We start from the raw sequence: 21,590 nt of genomic DNA on the forward strand, positions 1-21,590 counted from the left end.
CCTCCTGATTTCTTGGATGCTGTCCCACAGCGTTGACCCTGTCCACGGTTCTGTGCCATAGCTCCATCTTCCTGGCTATGGAGGTGTGCTGCACCTGTGAGCCAAATAGCTGTGGCTCTACCCGTAGGATTTCCTCCACCATGACCCTGAGCTCCTCCTCGGAAAACCGGGGGTGGCTTTGGCGTGACATGGGGTGGTGTGGGTGATGTGTGGGGTGGTGTAAGTGTTGATGTGTGTGGTGATGTGTAGTGGTGTGTGGTGTTTTGTGCGTGGAATGTTGTATGGGTGATGGTGTTGTGTGCCTCTGTGTGGTGGGGTTCTCAATTGCTGTGCTCTCTGTCTCTCTGTCCTTCGTTCGTGAATTATGGTCGTAGGGGTTTGTGGGTGATGTGGGTGTGTGTTTTATATTGAATTGGGTGTTTGGGAGTGGTGTTTGTATGTGTGTCAGGTGTGTGTATTTGGAATTGTCCAATGTGGCGGTGTTTTGGAGATGTGTGTGTATTTTGAGCGTGGCGGTGTGTACCGCCAATGGAATACCGCGATTGAAAGACCGCTGCGTGGATTCGTGGGTCGTGATAGCATGGGCATGTTTCTGTTGCCGTGACGGTGGAGGAATTGTTTTCGCCAGTTTAACACTGACCTTTTGTGTGGCGGAGTTGTGTGGGTGTCTGAATTTTGGCGGATTCCGAGATGTGTGTCATAATAGCTGTGGCGGAATTCTGCGGCCGCAGCAATGTTTTGTCGGTCTTCTGCACGGTGGTAAGCAGCTTTTACCACCAATGTTTTAATGACCCCCATAGTACCTCTTTCACGTCGGGAGCAGCGGACGGGCACAGATTAACTTTAATTAATCTGTGCTTGGTCCCTGCTCCACAAAAATGATTGGAAATGACTTTTCAAATTCACTTGACAATTAAGGAGGTGCAAAGAAGAGTGACATGAAGCCAACAAATCGTAAGAGGTAGGCCGGCTTCAAGACCTTTTTGTTGTATACAATAGTGTCTCGCAGGCTAGACACATTTGCTAGTGCATGCTATCTCAGACGTGACCCTAAAAATATAGTCAGTGACTTGATACTGGGAACTGTGGGCCAGATTTACAAAGCCCTAACGCCACTTCGCCACCCCTTGCGCCACATCATGCCCGTGCCAGGCATAATGTATACAAGGGGGCGTTCCGGCGTTCCGGCGTTAGGAGCCCCGCAAAAATGGCGCAAATGGCGTAAATGGCATAATTTTAAACACATGCTCAAAGCAGGCGTTAAAGTGACACACCCATTGTAATCAATGGGCCTCCTTGCACTTTGCTGCAATAGCATCAAAATCGTTGATGCTAGTTCAGCAAAGTGCCACAATAGCATCAAATATGTTGGTGCTATTGGCCTAACGTGCGCCATGGTGCACTGTGTTGTAAATATGGCGCACCCATGGTGTTGTTAGGTACCACTAGAAGGGGCGCAAGAAAAGTGGTGCATCAATGCTGATGGGCCACTTTCTTGTAAATCTGGCCCTCTATCGTCTTTAACTCTGTTGTACTAGAGTAGTATATAAGGCTGGATCTTCATTCCGTTTAAACATTGTTTTTTAGGGGAAATCAAATATAATAAATCTAAATATTAACATCAAGAACGAATATCATTGATACTTTTTACACAATGTTAATAATATGGTATTAGCATTTAGATGATCATCACTGTTTTCAAAATAATTTGTCAAAACAGGATATTTATAATTTCTAAATCAAAAAGTAATATTAGAATTAAAAAGGGAGAGAAAAGACTCAAATATGTGAATAAAGACAGTGAATGCAGGGGGAACACAGTACAGAAATTTAAAAAGGGGCTAGAAAACATCCAATCTAAAAATGTTATCATGATTTACCATACAACTAAATAAGATGGAAGTAAACATTATAATTAGTTTTAGGTTTATATTTTATTCTGGAAGAAGCCTTTTACAAGTCATCTAATTATAAAAGTTGCCTTTTCTTGGAGAGTTTCCTATTTGACCTCAAATGTTACAATATTTCCTTCTTAGCAAAACCAATCCTTTACAAAATCAACAAGACTGCCATGTTTCTGATTCCAGTAAGATTATGATATGAAACTAAAAAACTATAAATTTTCTTACGGTGGATTTCTGCTTCCTCAATATTTATTTAGCCCACTTGGTTTCTGATTAATAACAGTTGGCACCCAAGCCTATGTTTAAATCTCTGATGTACCAATAATTCTGTAGGTTCTATACATCTGCTTGTTAGCATTCCAGAACTAGCGGAACGCCAGTTCGATGCACCTTGGCTAGATCATATAGAATAACAATGAAAAATAATCAAATGGCCTTAGATTTGCTTACAGACTTCCCGCAATCTTTGAAACCACCACCAAACTCCCATTATTATGAGCAGTGCAGTGGGAGGGTGAGACCCTATTACAGCATTAGTCAGAGCCATGCATAGTCAGGGTAGCCATGGCACACTGTTCAAGATAATGAAGATAACACTGAAAGAAGCGAATGACATTAAGGCAGCAGAAGCAGAAACACAAGGTATTTGATCTCCATGAGACCTCAGGGAGGAACAGGGGGCAAGCCAGAAAGCCCTTGGAGTCACTCTGGGTTAGTCCTTAGTTCCTTTTGGAAGGGCAGAAGTCAGCAGGCCCAGAACAACTCAGCAAGCAGGGCATCAGTTCTTGGGAACTGTAAGGAACAGCAAAGGTAGCAAGCCTCTCAGCACAGCAACCTTTGCTCCAGCAGAGTTTTCATCAGGTCCAGAAGTATACTGAATTTAGAGGGTCTGAGCCCCAGCAGTTGTACTAAAAAGTGCTGTGGCGGATGACTTCAAAGGGTCCTTTTGAAGGGTCCTTTCAACTCTGCCCTGGCTCCAGACTGTCAGTTGAGAGTAACCAGCCCTTTGGGTGGAGACAAGCACTTCCCTCTTGAAGTGTTGGTTTGAGCTCCCCTCCACCCTTCCAGTCCAGGAAGATCCATCAGTATGCAGATGAATGCAGGTGCAGTTGAGTGTCCTGTTTTGTGGGTGTCCGGAGGGAATGCACAAATGTAGCTGTCACCAGCCCAGACCAGACATGTATTAGAAACAGGTTGTCAGGCACACAGAGCCGTGAAAGCAGAGAAATGCTCACTTTCCTAAAGTGGCATTTCTAAAATAGTAATAATAAATCAGACTTTAACAGTAAAGACGTTTTATCCTGACCTTTCCAATGATATGAAACATGATGCGGCTACTCCTTTTTGATCAGGAATTACAACTTAAAAGTATATTAAGGAAATCCCAATGCTGCTCCATGAGAGGAGCAGGTCTCACGGTAATGAAAAACGACTTTAGGACTTTTCATTACCAGGACATGTAAGTACATGTCCTGCCTTTGACTCACGTGGCACCCTGCCCTATGGGCTACCTATGGCCTATCTTAGGGGTGACTTATATGTAAGAAAAAGGGAATTAATGCTTGACAAGAGGTTTTTAAATGCCAAGTCGAAGTGCCAGTGAAACTACACCCAAAGGCTCTGCAATGGCAAACCTGAGACATGTTTAAGGCTAATGAAATGTGTAAGGAAATGCCTCCTTGGCATGGTTGCCCCCTGACTTTTTGCCTTCGCTGATGCTATGTTTACAATTGAAAGTGTGCTGAGGCCTGCTAACCAGGCCCCAGCACCAGTGTTCTTTCCCTAACCTGTACTTTTGTATCCACAATTGGCAGACCCTGGCATCCAGATAAGTCCCTTGTAACTGGTACTTCTAGTACCAAGGGCCCTGATGCCAAGGAAGGTCTCTAAGGGCTGCAGCATGTCTTATGCCACCCTGGAGACCTCTCACTCAGCACAGACACACTGCTTGCCAGCTTGTGTGTGCTAGTGAGGACAAAACGAGTAAGTCGACATGGCACTCCCCTCAGGGTGCCATGCCAGCCTCTCACTGCCTATGCAGTATAGGTAAGACACCCCTCTAGCAGGCCTTACAGCCCTAAGGCAGGGTGCACTATACCATAGGTGAGGGTACCAGTGCATGAGCATGGTACCCCTACAGTGTCTAAACAAAACCTTAGACATTGTAAGTGCAGGGTAGCCATAAGAGTATATGGTCTGGGAGTCTGTCAAACACGAACTCCACAGCACCATAATGGCTACACTGAAAACTGGGAAGTTTGGTATCAAACTTATCAGCACAATAAATGCACACTGATGCCAGTGTACATTTTATTGTAAAATACACCACAGAGGGCACCTTAGAGGTGCCCCCTGAAACTTAACCGACTGTCTGTGTAGGCTGACTAGTTCCAGCAGCCTGCCACACCAGAGACATGTTGCTGGCCCCATGGGGAGAGTGCCTTTGTCACTCTGAGGCCAGTAACAAAGCCTGCACTGGGTGGAGATGCTAACACCTCCCCCAGGCAGGAGCTGTGACACCTGGCGGTGAGCCTCAAAGGCTCACCCCTTTGTCACAGCCCAGCAGGGCACTCCAGCTTAGTGGAGTTGCCCGCCCCCTCCGGCCACGGCCCCCACTTTTGGCGGCAAGGCTGGAGGGAACAAAGAAAGCAACAAGGAGGAGTCACTGGCCAGTCAGGACAGCCCCTAAGGTGTCCTGAGCTGAGGTGACTCTAACTTTTAGAAATCCTCCATCTTGCAGATGGAGGATTCCCCCAATAGGGTTAGGATTGTGACCCCCTCCCCTTGGGAGGAGGCACAAAGAGGGTGTACCCACCCTCAGGGCTAGTAGCCATTGGCTACTAACCCCACAGACCTAAACACGCCCTTAAATTTAGTATTTAAGGGCTACCCTGAACCCTAGAAAATTAGATTCCTGCAACTACAAGAAGAAGGACTGCCTAGCTGAAAACCCCTGCAGAGGAAGACCAGAAGACGACAACTGCCTTGGCTCCAGAAACTCACCGGCCTGTCTCCTGCATTCCAAAGATCCTGCTCCAGCGACGCCTTCCAAAGGGACCAGCGACCTCGACATCCTCTGAGGACTGCCCCTGCTTCGAAAAGACAAGAAACTCCCGAGGACAGCGGACCTGCTCCAAGAAAAGCTGCAACTTTGTTTCCAGCAGCTTTTAAAGAACCCTGCAAGCTCCCCGCAAGAAGCGTGAGACTTGCAACACTGCACCCGGCGACCCCGACTCGGCTGGTGGCGATCCAACACCTCAGGAGGGACCCCAGGACTACTCTAAGACTGTGAGTACAAAAACCTGTCCCCCCTGAGCCCCCACAGCGCCGCCTGCAGAGGGAATCCCGAGGCTTCCCCTGACCGCGACTCTTTGAATCCTAAGTCCCGACACCTGGGAGAGACCCTGCACCCGCAGCCCCCAGGACCTGAAGGACCGGACTTTCACTGGAGGAGTGACCCCCAGGAGTCCCTCTCCCTTGCCCAAGTGGAGGTTTCCCCGAGGAACCCCCCCCTTGCCTGCCTGCAGCGCTGAAGAGATCCCTAGATCTCCCATTGACTTCCATTACAAACCCGACGCTTGTTTCTACACTGCACCCGGCCGCCCCCGCGCTGCTGAGGGTGAAATTTCTGTGTGGGCTTGTGTCCCCCCCGGTGCCCTACAAAACCCCCCTGGTCTGCCCTCCGAAGACGCGGGTACTTACCTGCAAGCAGACCGGAACCGGGACACCCCCTTCTCTCCATTCTAGCCTATGTGTTTTGGGCACCACTTTGAACTCTGCACCTGACCGGCCCTGAGCTGCTGGTGTGGTGACTTTGGGGTTGCTCTGAACCCCCAACGGTGGGCTACCTTGGACCAAGAACTAAGCCCTGTAAGTGTCTTACTTACCTGGTTAACCTAACAAATACTTACCTCCCCTAGGAACTGTGAAAATTGCACTGTGTCCACTTTTAAAACAGCTATTTGTGAATAACTTGAAAAGTATACATGCAATTTTGATGATTTGAAGTTCCTAAAGTACTTACCTGCAATACCTTTCGAATGAGATATTACATGTAGAATTTGAACCTGTGGTTCTTAAAATAAACTAAGAAAAGATATTTTTCTATATAAAAACCTATTGGCTGGATTTGTCTCTGAGTGTGTGTACCTCATTTATTGTCTATGTGTATGTACAACAAATGCTTAACACTACTCCTTGGATAAGCCTACTGCTCGACCACACTACCACAAAATAGAGCATTAGTATTATCTATTTTTACCACTATTTTACCTCTAAGGGGAACCCTTGGACTCTGTGCATGCTATTCCTTACTTTGAAATAGCACATACAGAGCCAACTTCCTACATTGGTGGATCAGCGGTGGGGTACAAGACTTTGCATTTGCTGGACTACTCAGCCAATACCTGATCACACGACAAATTCCAAAATTGTCATTAGAAATTCATTTTTGCAATTTGAAATTTTTCTAAATTCTTAAAAGTCCTGCTAGGGCCTTGTGTGTTAAGTCCCTGTTTAGCATTGTCTTTTAGAGTTTAAAAGTTTGTTAAAAGTTTGAAATTAGATTCTAGAAACAGTTTTAGATTCTTTAAAAAGTCTTCCAACTCTTAGCAAAATAATGTCTGATACAGAGATGAATGTGGTGGAACTCGACACCACACCTTACCTCCATCTTAAGATGAGGGAGCTAAGGTCTCTCTGTAATATCAAAAAAATAACCATTGGCTCCAGACCTACCAAAATTCAGCTCCAGGAGCTGTTGGCAGAGTTTGAAAAAGCCAACCCCTCTGATGATGACCTCACAGAGGAAGAAATTAGTGACTTGGAGGCCAATGTCCCTCCTCCAGTCCTAAATAGGGAGAACAGGACCCCTCAAGTCCTGTCTCCAACTGTGTTAGTCAGAAATAGTGAGTCCCTCACAGGAGGGTCCCACATTTCTGAAATCACTGAGGATGCTCTCAGTGAAGATGACCTCCTGTTAGCCAGGATGGCCAAAAGATTGGCTTTAGAGAGACAGCTCCTAGCCATAGAAAGGGAAAGACAAGAGATGGGCCTAGGACCCATCAATGGTGGCAGCAATATAAATAGGGTCAGAGATTCTCCTGACATGTTAAAAATCCCCAAAGGGATTGTGACAAAATATGAAGATGGTGATGACATCACCAAATGGTTCACAGCTTTTGAGAGGGCTTGTGTAACCAGAAAAGTGAACAGGTCTCACTGGGGTGCTCTCCTTTGGGAAATGTTCACTGGAAAGTGTAGGGATAGACTCCTCACACTCTCTGGAAAAGATGCAGAATCTTATGACCTCATGAAGGGTACCCTGATTGAGGGCTTTGGATTCTCCACTGAGGAGTACAGGATTAGGTTCAGGGGGGCTCAAAAATCCTCGAGCCAGACCTGGGTTGACTTTGTTGACTACTCAGTGAAAACACTAGATGGTTGGATTCAAGGCAGTGGTGTAATTAATTATGATGGGCTGTACAATTTATTTGTGAAAGAACACCTGTTAAGTAATTGTTTCAATGATAAACTGCATCAGCATCTGGTAGACCTAGGACCAATTTCTCCCCAAGAATTGGGAAAGAAGGCGGACCATTGGGTCAAGACAAGGGTGTCCAAGACTTCAACAGGGGGTGACCAAAAGAAAGGGGTCACAAAGACTCCCCAGGGGAAGGGTGATGAGACAACCAAAACTAAAAATAGTAAAGAGTCTTCTACAGGCCCCCAAAAACCTGCACAGGAGGGTGGGCCCAGAGCCTCTTCACAAAACAATGGGTACAAGGGTAAAAACTTTGATCCCAAAAAGGCCTGGTGTCATAGCTGTAAACAGCATGGACACCAAACTGGAGACAAGGCCTGTCCCAAGAAAGGTTCCACTCCAAACTCCCATCCAGGTAACACTGGTATGGCTAGTCTCCAAGTGGGATCAACAGTGTGCCCAGAGCAAATCAGGGTCCACACTGAAGCTACTCTAGTTTCTGAGGGTGGGGTGGATTTAGCCACACTAGCTGTCTGGCCGCCTAACATGCAAAAATACAGACAGCAACTCTTAATTAATGGGACTAGAATAGAGGGCCTGAGGGATACAGGTGCCAGTGTCACCATGGTGACAGAGAAACTGGTTTCCCCTGGCCAATACCTGACTGGAAAAACTTACACAGTCACCAACGCTGACAATCAGAGAAAAGTACATCCCATGGCAATGGTTACTTTAGAATGGGGAGGGGTCAATGGCCTGAAACAGGTGGTGGTCTCCTCAAATATCCCAGTGGACTGTCTGCTTGGAAATGACCTGGAGTCCTCAGCATGGGCTGAGGTAGAACTAAAAACCCATGCAGCAATGCTGGGTATCCCTGAACTGGTGTGTGTGAAAACAAGAGCACAATGCAAGGCACAGGGTGAAAAAGTAGAGCTGGAGTCTGGAAAAATGGCCCAGCCTACCAAGAGAACAGGAAAGTCAGTTGGGAAACCAACTGCAACACAGCAAAAGAAAGGGAACCTCTCTTCTCAGGAAGAAGTTCTGCCCTCTGAGGGAACTGAGCCTTTGGAGCTTGAACCTTATCAGGTTGAGCTCTTAGGCCCAGGGGGACCCTCAAGGGAGGAGCTGTGTAAGGGACAAGAAACCTGTCCCTCTCTTGAAGGCCTTAGGCAGCAAGCTGCTGAAGAGTCCAAAGGCAAGAAAAATGGAACGCATAGGGTCTATTGGGAAGATGGACTCCTGTACACTGAGGCCAGAGACCCCAAACCTGGTGCCACTAGGAGAGTGGTAGTGCCTCAGCTGTTCAGAGAGTTCATCCTAACATTGGCCCATGACATTCCCCTTGCTGGACATTTGGGACAAACCAAGACGTGGGAGAGGTTAGTCAACCACTTCTACTGGCCCAATATGTCCAACATGGTTAAGGAGTTTTGCCTCTCCTGCCCCACCTGTCAAGCCAGTGGTAAGACAGGTGGGCATCCAAAGGCCCCCCTCATTCCACTTCCAGTGGTGGGGGTTCCCTTTGAAAGAGTGGGTGTGGACATAGTTGGTCCACTAGAACCTCCCACAGCCTCAGGAAATATGTATATCCTGGTAGTAGTGGATCATGCTACCAGGTATCCTGAAGCTATTCCCCTTAGGTTGACTACTGCCCCTGCAGTAGCCAAGGCCCTCATTGGTATCTTTACCAGAGTGGGTTTCCCTAAGGAGGTGGTGTCTGACAGAGGTGCCAACTTCATGTCAGCATACCTGAAACATATGTGGAATGAGTGTGGAGTGACTTATAAATTCACTACACCTTACCATCCACAAACTAATGGCTTAGTTGAGAGATTCAACAAGACATTAAAGGGCATGATCATGGGGCTCCCAGAAAAGCTCAAAAGGAGATGGGATGTCCTCTTGCCATGTCTGCTTTTCGCTTACAGAGAGGTGCCACAGAAGGGAGTAGGATTCTCACCCTTTGAACTTCTGTTTGGTCATCCTGTAAGGGGACCACTTGGTCTTGTTAAAGAAGGCTGGGAGAGACCTCTCCATGAGCCTAAACAGGACATAGTGGACTATGTACTTGGCCTTCGCTCTAGAATGGCAGAGTACATGGAAAAGGCAACCAAAAACCTTGAGGCCAGCCAACAGCTCCAGAAGTTTTGGTATGACCAAAAGGCTGCACTGGTTGAGTTCCAACCAGGGCAGAAAGTCTGGGTTCTGGAGCCTGTGGCTCCCAGGGCACTCCAGGACAAATGGAGTGGCCCTTACCCAGTGCTAGAAAGGAAGAGTCAGGTCACCTACCTGGTGGACCTGGGCACAAGCAGGAGCCCCAAGAGGGTGATCCATGTGAACCGCCTTAAGCTCTTCCATGACAGGGCTGATGTGAATCTGTTGATGGTAACAGATGAGGATCAGGAGGCAGAGAGTGAACCTCTCCCTGATCTTCTGTCATCAGACCCAAAAGATGGCACAGTAGATGGAGTGATCTACTCAGACACCCTCTCTGGCCAACAGCAAGCTGATTGTAGGAGAGTCCTACAACAGTTTCCTGAACTCTTCTCCTTAACCCCTGGTCAGACACACCTGTGTACCCATGATGTGGACACAGGAGACAGCATGCCTGTCAAAAACAAAATCTTTAGACAGTCTGACCATGTTAAGGAAAGCATCAAGGTGGAAGTCCACAAGATGCTGGAATTGGGAGTAATTGAGCGCTCTGACAGCCCCTGGGCTAGCCCAGTGGTCTTAGTCCCCAAACCTCACACCAAAGATGGAAAGAAAGAGATGAGGTTTTGTGTGGACTACAGAGGGCTCAATTCTGTCACCAAGACAGATGCTCATCCAATTCCAAGAGCTGATGAGCTCATAGATAAATTAGGTGCTGCCAAATTCTTAAGTACCTTTGACTTGACAGCAGGGTACTGGCAAATAAAAATGGCACCTGGAGCAAAAGAGAAAACAGCATTCTCCACACCTGATGGGCATTATCAGTTTACTGTTATGCCCTTTGGTTTAAAGAATGCCCCTGCCACCTTCCAAAGGTTGGTGAATCAAGTCCTTGCTGGCTTGGAGTCCTTTAGCACAGCTTATCTTGATGATATTGCTGTCTTTAGCTCCACCTGGCAGGATCACCTGGTCCACCTGAAGAAGGTTTTGAAGGCTCTGCAATCTGCAGGCCTCTCTATCAAGGCATCCAAATGCCAGATAGGGCAGGGAACTGTAGTTTACTTGGGCCACCTTGTAGGTGGAGGCCAAGTTCAGCCACTCCAACCCAAGATCCAGACTATTCTGGACTGGGTAGCTCCAAAAACCCAGACTCAAGTCAGGGCATTCCTTGGCTTGACTCGGTATTACAGGAGGTTTGTGAAGGGATATGGATCCATTGTGACAGCCCTCACTGAACTCACCTCCAAGAAAATGCCCAAGAAAGTGAACTGGACTGTGGAATGCCAACAGGCCTTTGACACCCTGAAACAAGCAATGTGCTCAGCACCAGTTCTAAAAGCTCCAGATTATTCTAAGCAGTTCATTGTGCAGACAGATGCCTCTGAACATGGGATAGGGGCAGTTTTGTCCCAAACAAATGATGATGGCCTTGACCAGCCTGTTGCTTTCATTAGCAGGAGGTTACTCCCCAGGGAGCAGCGTTGGAGTGCCATTGAGAGGGAGGCCTTTGCTGTGGTTTGGTCCCTGAAGAAGCTGAGACCATACCTCTTTGGGACTCACTTCCTAGTTCAAACTGACCACAGACCTCTCAAATGGCTGATGCAAATGAAAGGTGAAAATCCTAAACTGTTGAGGTGGTCCATCTCCCTACAGGGAATGGACTTTATAGTGGAACACAGACCTGGGACTGCCCATGCCAATGCAGATGGCCTTTCCAGGTTCTTCCACTTAGAAAATGAAGACTCTCTTGGGAAAGGTTAGTCTCATCCTCTTTCGTTTGGGGGGGGGGTTGTGTAAGGAAATGCCTCCTTGGCATGGTTGCCCCCTGACTTTTTGCCTTCGCTGATGCTATGTTTACAATTGAAAGTGTGCTGAGGCCTGCTAACCAGGCCCCAGCACCAGTGTTCTTTCCCTAACCTGTACTTTTGTATCCACAATTGGCAGACCCTGGCATCCAGATAAGTCCCTTGTAACTGGTACTTCTAGTACCAAGGGCCCTGATGCCAAGGAAGGTCTCTAAGGGCTGCAGCATGTCTTATGCCACCCTGGAGACCTCTCACTCAGCACAGACACACTGCTTGCCAGCTTGTGTGTGCTAGTGAGGACAAAACGAGTAAGTCGACATGGCACTCCCCTCAGGGTGCCATGCCAGCCTCTCACTGCCTATGCAGTATAGGTAAGACACCCCTCTAGCAGGCCTTACAGCCCTAAGGCAGGGTGCACTATACCATAGGTGAGGGTACCAGTGCATGAGCATGGTACCCCTACAGTGTCTAAACAAAACCTTAGACATTGTAAGTGCAGGGTAGCCATAAGAGTATATGGTCTGGGAGTCTGTCAAACACGAACTCCACAGCACCATAATGGCTACACTGAAAACTGGGAAGTTTGGTATCAAACTTATCAGCACAATAAATGCACACTGATGCCAGTGTACATTTTATTGTAAAATACACCACAGAGGGCACCTTAGAGGTGCCCCCTGAAACTTAACCGACTGTCTGTGTAGGCTGACTAGTTCCAGCAGCCTGCCACACCAGAGACATGTTGCTGGCCCCATGGGGAGAGTGCCTTTGTCACTCTGAGGCCAGTAACAAAGCCTGCACTGGGTGGAGATGCTAACACCTCCCCCAGGCAGGAGCTGTGACACCTGGCGGTGAGCCTCAAAGGCTCACCCCTTTGTCACTGCCCAGCAGGGCACTCCAGCTTAGTGGAGTTGCCCGCCCCCTCCGGCCACGGCCCCCACTTTTGGCGGCAAGGCTGGAGGGAACAAAGAAAGCAACAAGGAGGAGTCACTGGCCAGTCAGGACAGCCCCTAAGGTGTCCTGAGCTGAGGTGACTCTAACTTTTAGAAATCCTCCATCTTGCAGATGGAGTATTCCCCCAATAGGGTTAGGATTGTGACCCCCTCCCCTTGGGAGGAGGCACAAAGAGGGTGTACCCACCCTCAGGGCTAGTAGCCATTGGCTACTAACCCCCCAGACCTAAACACGCCCTTAAATTTAGTATTTAAGGGCTACCCTGAACCCTAGAAAATTAGATTCCTGCAACTACAAGAAGAAGGACTGCCTAGCTGAAAACCCCTGCAGAGGAAGACCAGAAGACGACAACTGCCTTGGCTCCAGAAACTCACCGGCCTGTCTCCTGCCTTCCAAAGATCCTGCTCCAGCGACGCCTTCCAAAGGGACCAGCGACCTCGACATCCTCTGAGGACTGCCCCTGCTTCGAAAAGACAAGAAACTCCCGAGGACAGCGGACCTGCTCCAGGAAAAGCTGCAACTTTGTTTCCAGCAGCTTTTAAAGAACCCTGCAAGCTCCCCGCAAGAAGCGTGACACTTGCAACACTGCACCCGGCGACCCCGACTCGGCTGGTGGCGATCCAACACCTCAGACCTCTAAGACTGTGAGTACAAAAACCTGTCCCCCCTGAGCCCCCACAGCGCCGCCTGCAGAGGGAATCCCGAGGCTTCCCCTGACCGCGACTCTTTGAATCCTAAGTCCCGACACCTGGGAGAGACCCTGCACCCGCAGCCCCCAGGACCTGAAGGACCGGACTTTCACTGGAGGAGTGACCCCCAGGAGTCCCTCTCCCTTGCCCAAGTGGAGGTTTCCCCGAGGAACCCCCCCCTTGCCTGCCTGCAGCGCTGAAGAGATCCCTAGATCTCCCATTGACTTCCATTACAAACCCGACGCTTGTTTCTACACTGCACCCGGCCGCCCCCGCGCTGCTGAGGGTGAAATTTCTGTGTGGGCTTGTGTCCCCCCCGGTGCCCTACAAAACCCCCCTGGTCTGCCCTCCGAAGACGCGGGTACTTACCTGCAAGCAGACCGGAACCGGGACACCCCCTTCTCTCCATTCTAGCCTATGTGTTTTGGGCACCACTTTGAACTCTGCACCTGACCGGCCCTGAGCTGCTGGTGTGGTGACTTTGGGGTTGCTCTGAACCCCCAACGGTGGGCTACCTTGGACCAAGAACTAAGCCCTGTAAGTGTCTTACTTACCTGGTTAACCTAACAAATACTTACCTCCCCTAGGAACTGTGAATATTGCACTGTGTCCACTTTTAAAACAGCTATTTGTGAATAACTTGAAAAGTATACATGCAATTTTGATGATTTGAAGTTCCTAAAGTACTTACCTGCAATACCTTTCGAATGAGATATTACATGTAGAATTTGAACCTGTGGTTCTTAAAATAAACTAAGAAAATATATTTTTCTATATAAAAACCTATTGGCTGGATTTGTCTCTGAGTGTGTGTACCTCATTTATTGTCTATGTGTATGTACAACAAATGCTTAACACTACTCCTTGGATAAGCCTACTGCTCGACCACACTACCACAAAATAGAGCATTAGTATTATCTATTTTTACCACTATTTTACCTCTAAGGGGAACCCTTGGACTCTGTGCATGCTATTCCTTACTTTGAAATAGCACATACAGAGCCAACTTCCTACAAAATGGGTCTCAAAATCAGTGATGCAGGCCCACTAGTAGCATTTAATTCACAGACCCTGTGTATAGAGAACACCTCTTTACAAGGGATGTACAAGTAAATTTAATATGCCAATTGTGGATACACCAATGTTACCATGTTTAGGGGAGAAGCACATGCACTTTAGCACTGGTTAGCAGTGACAAAGTGCTGAAAGTTCTAAGGTCAGCAGAAAGATACTGCATAAAACAGGAGGTAAAAGGCAAACAGTCTCGGGAAAGACCACCTTAAGGATGCCAGGTCGAACAACATGATTCGAAACAAACCTTTAATCCTGCTCAGTATGTTAGGAAAGTTATATTGATGTTTTTAAATTGAGGCAACAAGTTGATGTTCTGTGTTCTCTTAAAACCCTTAGGGAGTCCAAGTCACAGGCACACAGTTCAAGCCAATGGCATTGACGGGCATGAGGGGGATGAGTAGTGGGGCAGTCTTGGGCTAGAGCCCAGAGTAGGGCTGCAAGGTGCAATGATGGATGGCTTACTGGCAGAGATGGAATGAAGGCATTTGTAGGAGGGCATAAGTGTGTTTGTGAGAATATTGGAACTCACAGGTTTCTACAAAATGTTTAAACAATCAGAGGATACCTCATTTCTGTATTCAACTACTGATATCTATGATATCTACAACATTTTGTCTGTTGATGTTTCTCTGTTCCTTTTCACGTTTGACAAATTAACAACCTTAGAGTAATTTCATATAATGCTTGTGATTTAAATAATTAGGCTAAGCACAAAGCAACCAAGACTTGGATTTTAAGTCATACTCCATCTAATATCATTCTGCAGATGACCCATATTGTCAAATATAAAATTAAAAAGAATAATGTTTTTTTCAGGATGTGGAGGATCTCAGATTTTTGCATTGATGGAGACTACACTTAGAAGAGTCGATATATGTTTCTCTAGAACTTAGGGATTTAGAATCATATCTTGTAAATCAGTTACTAAAGGGTGATGGACTTGAGTGATCTGTATGATAAATGTCAAAACTCCTAACCTCAGTTAATTATTAAAGCTCACTTGAAGACCAACCTTGACCATTAAATGATGTACACATTTCACTGCCTAACAAAAAATAACTATCAGAGGAGACATAAAAATGCATGCAATCAACAATTGTAGATATATCAACCGGCAATAAAAAACTAAATAAGTGTGAAGTTTTTAGTTTGATAAGCAGCATCAAGTTGGAGTTCATCGATCCCTGGTGGCAAGCATTTCTTGAAACCTGAAACTTGTACACTTTGAGCTTAAAGTCTGCAGTTCAGATTGACTATGTTTTATCTTCTTCACATTGAATGATAAACCACTTTTCATTCTCCTAAACAGTTTTTTAAAGATCATGACTGGTTTCAGCTAGATTTAATGCAGCAATGCCAACAACTAAAAGTACTAGGTGGCACATGAATAAAGAACTGTTGAGTGATGAAAAGTGGGTTGGAGAAACTAAGCAATTTATTTGTGAATTTATTTTAAATTACATATCAAACTGGCTGATTTTTAAATAGTGTGAGATGCTTTTATAGCACTTCTCTGTAGTAGAATAATGTTATTGTTCAAAAGTAAAAATGACTTAAAACCAAGTACTCTCAGAGGAGTTAAACCTGCCAAAAAAGGCATCATTTTTTCAATTCACATAGAGAGAGGTGGGAAGCAGTAAAAACCACTTTGAGGGTAATTTAATATAAGGCTGAAGTATTTAACATGGCTGCAAATTTTTTAAAGTGGTACGAAGAGGGAGAATCCACCGGAAAAAGGGGAACGTGGTCAGCAAAAGCTGCAGACAATGAAAGCAAGATTTAAAATCAGTGTTGGCCTCTTGAATAACATTAATAGCAGATCCAAAAGAGATTCTGGAAGTGTTACCTGAGCATTACAAAGAATTAACTACTGGACCCGAATGGTTAAAAAAAAAGTTGTACAGTCGGAAAAGAAACAAACAACGGCACTATTTCATCATCCAAGTGTTCAATCCGAATGTAAGTTATCAATTTTCAACTTTATTGACACAACTAATTACATCATTTGCTTCAAATAAACACATCAATGTCAAGGTGCCTTTATAGACTTCTAAACAGTGACAATAGATGCTTCAGTTAACTATTTTCTCCTCCTGCACATCTCTCCCATTTCTTCCTAGTTAAACTGTCTAAGTTGAGTGATGACTCAATTAAAACATATCTGTATGGAAGATAATGATACCATTCAACCATGACTCATGCTTGCCTTTCAACAGAGAAAGTATTAAGCCACGCCCAGAGGAGAGCTTCTGTAAACAGACTTCTGGCTTTGGACCAAGTACAAGACAGGCACCCATCTTCATATATATGTTTACAGGCTTATGATTGTTTAATTGATTGCTTTAAGGCTACAAAGGCTGACTCCTTATGAGCATGAAGTAGAGATTGAAAGATGTTTGTTGAGTTATTTATGTTGCATTTTATTGAGATACCTGCACAGATTAATTCTTCCCCTCTCTGCTACCATCATCCAAGTATGGGATTAATTCTTTTTGCTGTTTTTGATTGCTGCATTTTCTCATCCTGTTAAAGATCAGGGGTCTTGTACGGGCCTCATTATCCTCGGATTTTAGGGTGGTGAATCCTCCACCTAAGTAAACTATACTGTGATATCTGATATACTGCATTTAAAGGAGATTACAAAGAGGGCCAAGAGGTCTCCGAAGAAATAAGAAATAACCTGCATAGTTGGAAGCACCAAACTGATTCCTTAGATTATTTGTCATTTCCAGAGTTTCAATCAAAGACATAATGAGGCCTTAAGAGCAAAGCTTGTAGTTCTTGTCTTGTTTGCACCACCAGTTCCCGTTCCTAGGAAACAGGCACCAATTAACGCTGTGTGGCTATGTTTGTAATGCTATGGGGTGGCATACTTTGAGAATTGCCTTAATGATGTTTAGGTGTACTGTCTGCTGAGTGCATGGGTGGTAAGTGATCATGAGTGAAATGTGAAAGAGGCTACTGGAATAAGATGTGCTATGAGACTGCACTTTGTGTGTGTGGTTTCTCCAAATATAAGCCTGAACTCTGATGATTTCTATCAGATGAAATAGTGATAATGCTATGACTGATTAATCTCTGTTAATGTTGTTCATTCCTCAGTATCCTCGAGGGTGGACCACAAATGATTATGGATAAATGGATCCTTTTGAATAATCTATTCATAATCAGAGCCATGCATGAGCAATATCTTCTAAGTCAGCATTTTCTTGGAGCCATGATGAGACTTCTTATAGGATAAATCACCAACTCCTCTGACATCTGCTGCCAGCATTCGCTATACAAGTTGAGATATCAGAACTAATTTTGTTCCATATTGTTGCCTGAAACTTGATTGGAAGGCCTTGAGTGGTAACTAGTTCTCCCCAGGACAATTTGTTCAATGAATCTCTCAATAAACAGAAAGGGCAGAATTGCTTTAAAATTAACGAGATCAGTGGAAAAAATCCAAACCCGACACCACCACCTCCCTGAGCTAAGTGGCGACAACTCAATGAAAATATACAGAGGGGCATTCTGGGATGCATTCAATCTACAGGTTCTGAAACCTTCTTTATTTTAAGAGATTAAATTAGTTTGAAAGGGCATAGCTTCCCTCTCCTAATATGCAAGGACAGATGAGAGGTGGTTCACACAGAAAAGGTGTGGAACTGTTCTCATCATTTGTCTTGCTACTGAAATAAAGGTGTTAGCCAACATTATTACATTGTCTTGGACGATGTGTGGGTCTATGAGACAAACACATCCTAGACCTAGGCTGTAATTTGGGTACTTTCTCATTATAAGCCAATATGAATATAGCCCATTATTTTGCCCATTTCTTCACGTTGTCTCATTTATTGCCATTCTTCTGTTCATAACAACTCTCAGACTTACTTTGCATAAATACTTGTTAAACTAAGAAATGCTTGGAACTAAAAATAAGTATTATAAAATGGCACCCTCACTAGCATTAATCATTTGGGCAATTTTGAGCACTCCGTTTCCAGACATGGCCTTATAGGTATCTGTATCATAGATGCATGAGGCCAGCATTTGTTTTGTTCACAACTTGCAAAGCAACATTTTCTAAAGCAGCTTTTTTCAGTTAACCTTAAATGCTACTTTTTTCTTTCCACTTGCCAACTTCAGCCATGGCTGACTTCAATTCCTAACCAGGGTTAGACATGAATGATATATTAACAGGAATGATGACTTGTGCAAACTGGTTTTGCAAGTGCATTGAGTTTTTTATTTCTTTATATTTTTCTTCTGTGTGTTTTGAAAGGAAGTTCTCTGGATAGGTTACATCAAATGGTTAACTTAATTTAGCAGACAATGCAACACAAATGCAGTGAAGAGTGTTGATAACAAAGCTAAACAGCTTTTACACTACACATGATACAATTGAGTGGGTCAAAATAATTTTCATGAAGCATGTGATGGTCAATGCAAGGAGTGAGGTCCCTTCAAGTGGTATTTGAGATCCATATTGAACCTGCTCATCTTTGGGGTATATCCTACATTGATAGTTAGAGAGTTTCTACATTTGGATGATTCTGTGTACACATGGTTAAGGGTTTGCGAGCTGTGGAGATGGGTCTAGAAGGAAAGGTCTGAGTATACTAAATATGTTCATGGATGGATTTAATTAGTGCATGAGGAAGTTGTAGCAAGACGTGATGTACCTTCTGAACCTGCTTGGTTGATGTTGATTTTGGATGGATGAATAACCTAAGAATGGCAGAATCATTCGGAGGGATTGAAAGGACTGTGGAAGAAGCCTGGGTGGCAATAAGGGTGAATGATCGAGAGTCCTGGCAGAGGACAGATGAGGTTGGTGCTGGTTCTACAGTTGTGGACGATAGCCTTCAGAGTTGACGACTGAGGTGATGAAAGTGGATAGCCTAATTTCAATCTCCAATTAAATGCTTAGATTGTGTGCTGTTAGGAAAGGAAGAATAGGCCGAGTCAGAAAGGAGATTAAGGCCCTCGTTACGTCTTCGGCAGATGGAAACGCCCGTCCGCCAAAGCTGAGCAGTCAAAAAACCACCAGTGCGGTCATCTGACCGTGAGGGTTATTAAGAGTTTCCCTGCCAGCCACATTGGCGCAACCCCACCGGCAGGCCAGGAGGCATTGTGGCGGTTCGGCTTCGGCCAACTTGTAATGCAGCGGTCTTTACCGCCGGGTCTGTGGGAGTAAAACCACTGCCGCAATGCTGGCAGTCTAGTGACTGGCAGCCTCGTAATGAGGGCCTAAGTCTCTCTCCAATTGAGTACACCATTGTATCCACTTTTGATGGATTTGGGTACCAAAGTGTTGGCGCGCAAAGCAAAATTGCTTCTACTCTTGTTCTGGAGGTGGCTAAGGACCGCTTTAGTAAAGTTCCCTGGCTCAGGATCATCAATGACATGTTGTATTCTTTTGGGCTGTCTGAGCTGTGGGATCGTCTAGAGGTTTCAAATTTTCCATCCAAAGATGATTTGAAAAAGCATTATTGGATGACTGTTCCCACTAATGAATTACGAAGTGCTGCTTGTTCCTAGCTATCATGTGACTTTATTGATTTTAAGTGTGAGGGCGGATAAGAGGTGTTTTAGGACCAGATTTTGGTAACGAAGGACAGAAAACTGTATTTACTTCTAATTGGTCAAGCGGGGATCAATTGCATGTCCATCTTGTAATTCTCATATTGAGAGTCTCTCCAAGGTTTTATTTGTATGTTCACTTTATGTATCTCCATGTTGAAAGTGGCTAGCTTCCTAGGTGTCTGCAGCCACTCAGTTGCCCTTTGCATTCTTAGGGCGGATACCTGACCAGCTCTAGTTATTTCTGTTTCCAAGCTTCTTGTCGCCATGTGGATTCTTAGGAGAAAATTTCTACTCTCATTACAAACACCCTGAAGTTGCTGGTTTGGTTTAAATGTTGTATATTGATTACCCATGTATTGTAATTTTATATTGATTGTAAGTAACAGTATTAACCACATCTTTTGCAAAAGCACTTGATTACATTGTGTGCAACTTAGTTGTAGGTTATAATCATGATCCTATCAATTATTAAAATTTTATCGCCTGCATTGAATCGAATATTTTGTTTTTTGTCTGTTTGTACATTTATGGCCCTTGTGGCCAAAATAAAGTTTTAAACAAAAAAATACTTACCTATTTGCACTTACGGTCTCAATATGTTGGTCCTCTGTATTTTTGGCCTTATATTCTGTGCACACAATATTTGTGCTCACGATATTTTGTCAGTGATTCTTACTGCGAGGCCTTAGTGCACTGAACTTGTCTGGCAAAGGTGGCTGTCATACAATGCACCAAACTTTAATGTGAATGAGGGATTGTGAACACTTAGGGCCAGATGTACTTAGGGTTTTGCGACTCGCAAACGGCGAAAAACGCTGTTTGTGAGGCGCAAAAGCCTCTCCGCCATGCAGAAATGCATTTTGCGAGTCGGATCCGACTCGCAAAATGCGTTTCCGACTCGCAAATAGGAAGGGGTGTTTCCTTCCTATTTGCGACTCGCAACGCTATGCAGGTTCATTTGCGACCGCGAAAGCGGTCACAAATGAACTCGCAGTTGCCATCCACTTGAAGTGGATGGTAACCCATTCGCAAACGGGAAGGGGTCCTCATGGGACCCCTTCCCCTTTGTGAATGATCACAAAAACAATTTTTCAGAGCAGGTAGTGGTCCTATGGACCACTGCCTGCTCTGAAAAATACCAAAACAAAAGGTTTCTTTAAGGAAAACGGGCTGCAGATAAAAAAAAAAAAATGCTTTATTTAAAAGCAGTCACGGACATGGTGGTCTGCTGTCTCCAGCAGGCCACCATCCCCGTGAGTGCCCATACTCGCAATGGGGTCGCAAACTGCGACCCACCTCATTAATATTAATGAGGTGGGTCTTTGCAACCCCATTGCGAGTCGCAGAAGGTGTCTGAGACACCTTTCTGCATGGCAAATTGCGACTTGCAATTTACGAGTCGCACGGACTCGCAAATTGCAAGTCGCAATTTTCAACCTACCTACATCTGGCCCTAAATTCTGTAACAAGAATTAAAATATACACTGTTCGGTATAAGTGGCACACTTTTGCACTCTCACATGACAAATATACAAATTTAGGCTTCAAATGTTTTTGTTTCCAAAAGACAGCTGAGCCTCCACTCTCATGTTAATTATTGTTGCACCTATTCACAAAGGTACATGTATACATGAATAAAAGTATACATGTCAATTTACACTAACGCTTAGTACTAAATGTACTTCTTTTGACTTTTCACCATTTCAGAGTGTAAATTTACTACAAAGTGTAGATTTACATTTCCCCACGCTCTTAGTCAGGATGTAGAAGTACATTTACAAGTGTAAAATAACAAGTACAACTGTAAAAAAAAAGTTTATCTTAAATATTAAGATGAATTAATTTTATGTATTTATTTGACATGCAGAACAAAACAAAACATGACACAGCACTATTTACTTAGTTTTGAACTAAGTATTTAATTATTAAAATATATTAAAAGAAATGAAAATTCTTC

The 21,590-nt window shown here is 44.9% G+C and overlaps 1 protein-coding gene across 2 annotated transcripts in view; it reads left to right on the forward strand.

Annotated features, from left to right (window-relative positions):
* The window catches only part of CDH26 (cadherin 26), a 319,857-nt gene that overhangs the window by 217,380 nt on the left and 80,887 nt on the right, over nt 1-21,590 (forward strand). The gene's annotated exons all lie outside the window — the stretch shown is intronic.

The sequence above is a fragment of the Pleurodeles waltl genome, chromosome 7 (assembly GCF_031143425.1).
Source record: "Pleurodeles waltl isolate 20211129_DDA chromosome 7, aPleWal1.hap1.20221129, whole genome shotgun sequence".
Lineage (NCBI taxonomy): Eukaryota > Metazoa > Chordata > Amphibia > Caudata > Salamandridae > Pleurodeles > Pleurodeles waltl.